We start from the raw sequence: 2,970 nt of genomic DNA on the forward strand, positions 1-2,970 counted from the left end.
TGAATTTCTTCCTGCTATTCAAGGGAGCGCTGTGCATGTAGGGATGTAACTCTGAACCAAACAAATTGCTGATTTTATACAGAAGTAAATTGAAACAAAAGAAATAATATTAAATGCTCAGGAACTGGCAGATTTCCAAAAGTGAGGGTGTATGGAACATGGCTATTGGTAACTGGCTGCTACTAATTGACTGGCTTTCAGAAGCATAGTTACTAATATGAAGTTGTAATTGATCAATTGACATGGATTCAAATTTACTGGTATGGGTTTAAAATTTATTCTGGTTATTACCTAATATTATGGATAAAAAAAGAATAGGAATGTTTTATTCTTGGAGAGAAATGAGCAAATAAAAAGTGAATTCAGGGCATATGCTGATTTAATGGGGTAGTAAAGAAGAGGGATATGTTAAGCATGTGATTCAGGTTTCTGGCTTGTATGACTTAATGTGAGATTGGCCATGTTAAGAATCTCTCTCTTTTGTTCTTCTTTTTTGGATTTGCCATCTGCAGTGCAATTGCCACCACAATGTAAAATTTTCATAAAAATCCTTACAGGGAAGACCTGTAAGTTTGAAGCCTCCCATACAATAGAAAATATAAAGGCCAAGATCTAGCACGAGGAAGGAATTCCTCCTCATCAGCCAAGACTGATCTTTACTGGTAAGCAACTGGAAGATGGGGGTATTTTGACTAGGACATTAAAAATAAGTCCACACTTCACCTTGTGCTGAGACTTCCTGGAGATGCTAAGAAAAGGAAGAAGCCTTGTACCATTTCCAAGTAGAACAAGCATAAGAGAAAGAAGGTTAGGCTGGCTGTCCTTAAATAGTATAAGGTAGATAAGAATGACAAAATTAATCACCTTCAATGTCCTTCAGATGAATGCAGTACTGAAGTTTTTATGGCTAGTCACTATAATAGACATTACTGTGGGAAATGTGACCTGACTTACTGCTTCAGCAAATCAGAAGACAAGTAATTGTTTATGAGTTAATAAAAAGTGTGAACTTAAAAAAAAACACAAAATCTATCTCTTTGTTGACTGATGTACTCCTAGTTCCTCAGAAAATAGCTGTAATGTACTAGGCACTTTATAAATATTTTTAATTAAAATATTTCCATTAACATAGGAAACAATGAAAGTATAAAATGCTAGACATGTTTAATTTCAAATCTCTGCAAGATATCAAAAGAAGGTGCATTATAGTAAGCTGGAATAATTAGTACAGATATTTATTTTGACAAGATGTTGTGGGCACCAGCATACAGATGATTTTTGAAAATGTAAGTCACATAAACGTTCCTATGGACTTTAGGAGAAGGAAAGACAGCTAGGACAGACATCTGACAAACCCAAACATTTGAAGAACCAGGAAGCAATAGAATCTGATAAGAACACTGATAAGAAAATATCTAAAATAAGCAGTAAGAAAATAATGAGAGAATTGTGAAAGCTAAGTGAAGTTATTTTGTTTATTTGTTCCCCCTCTTTTCCCCACCTCCTGAAGAAAGAAGTGGTTAACCTTATTAAATAAGCCTTAGGGGGTGCACAAGAAAAGGAAGAGCACTGGAGGGTACCTATAGGATCAACAATGGGGATATCAGTGTCCTTGACAAGAGCTGATTCCCTGGAGCGGTAGGTGCTATGTGTAGAAGAAGAATCAGCTGAGGAGAGTGAATGAGGTTTAGTTGGACAGAGGAGAATAGGATAAGCAGACAGGCTTTGAGTTGAGGAAAGGAGTTTTTTGATTTTTATATTAAGGGAAACTAAAGCTTATTAAATCCTGATTGAAAAGAAATGGATAGAGATTTGCAATGCAGGAAAGACAACAAATGATCAAAAGACTAATGTAAAGAGTGAGAATTTGTGATTCTATGTCTTCTAACTCTCAGAACCCTTGCACCTCTAAATTTCTATGATTATTTTAATTGTCTGTGTAAATGGCTGCCTTATTGGGAATTTGTTGTTAACTATCTTACTGCAAGTAATCCACAGATTATATGACAAAATTGATAAAGTTACTTTATTCTTTCATAAGGAATATAGAACATAGTAAACAAATTACTGAACATTTGAATTTTTCACAAATTTTATATCAAAAGGGGAACCACATATATCCTTTGCCTATATATGTCAGCTGATACTGTATTATCACATTTTTTCTCTCTCTTTTCTATTCTATTAATAAATCATTTCAGATTAGTTGCAAATATTGTGACACTTCACCCTAATTAATTCAGCATGAAACATTAATCATCTAAGAAGAAGAACATTCTCTTACACAACCACTATAAAATTGCCATACCAAGGATATTTAACATTGATACAATGACATTATCTAATATAGAGCCTATATTAAATTCTACCCACTGTCAATTAAGCCAATGATATATGTTATCAACTTTTAAAAAATATAGACCAGCTAATTTTTAATTTTTTGTAGACTATGTTGCCCAAGCTGGTCTTGAACTCCTGGGTTCAAGCTCTCCTCCTGCCTCAGCCTCCCAAAGTGCTGGAATAACAGGCATGAGCCACTATGCCTAGCAAGCCTTATATATTTTTATAAAAAATATACTTGTCTCCAAATCTTTATTTTTGTTTTTTAAAAAATAACTATTCGTATGCCTTCATTGATTGATTTTTAATTCAATATTGATATATTCTGAATTTTTGTGTTCCCCCAAAATTCATATCTTGTAACTTAATATTCAATGTGGTTGTATTCAGAAGTAGAATCTTTAGGAAGTGATTAGATCATGAGGGCTCTGGCTACATAAATGGGATCAATGCCCTCACCAAAGAGTTTTGAAGGAAGACAGCCTGTTTGCCCATTCTGCCATATGAGGCTAGCAACAGGCACCATGTTTTAGGCAGAGCTCTCACCAGATATGGAATCTGCTGGCACCTTAATCTTAGACTTCCCAGCTTCCAAACTGTGAGCAATAAATTTCTGATATTTATAAATTA

At 34.3% G+C, this 2,970-nt stretch overlaps 1 pseudogene; it reads left to right on the top strand.

The window, feature by feature from the left end:
* The first annotated feature begins 460 nt into the window (after positions 1-460).
* LOC117071044 lies at positions 461-981 on the top strand (annotated as a pseudogene).
* The last annotated feature ends 1,989 nt before the right edge of the window (positions 982-2,970 follow it).

This window comes from Trachypithecus francoisi, unplaced genomic scaffold, assembly GCF_009764315.1.
Source record: "Trachypithecus francoisi isolate TF-2019V2 unplaced genomic scaffold, Tfra_2.0 Lachesis_group3, whole genome shotgun sequence".
NCBI classification, from domain to species: Eukaryota; Metazoa; Chordata; class Mammalia; order Primates; family Cercopithecidae; genus Trachypithecus; species Trachypithecus francoisi.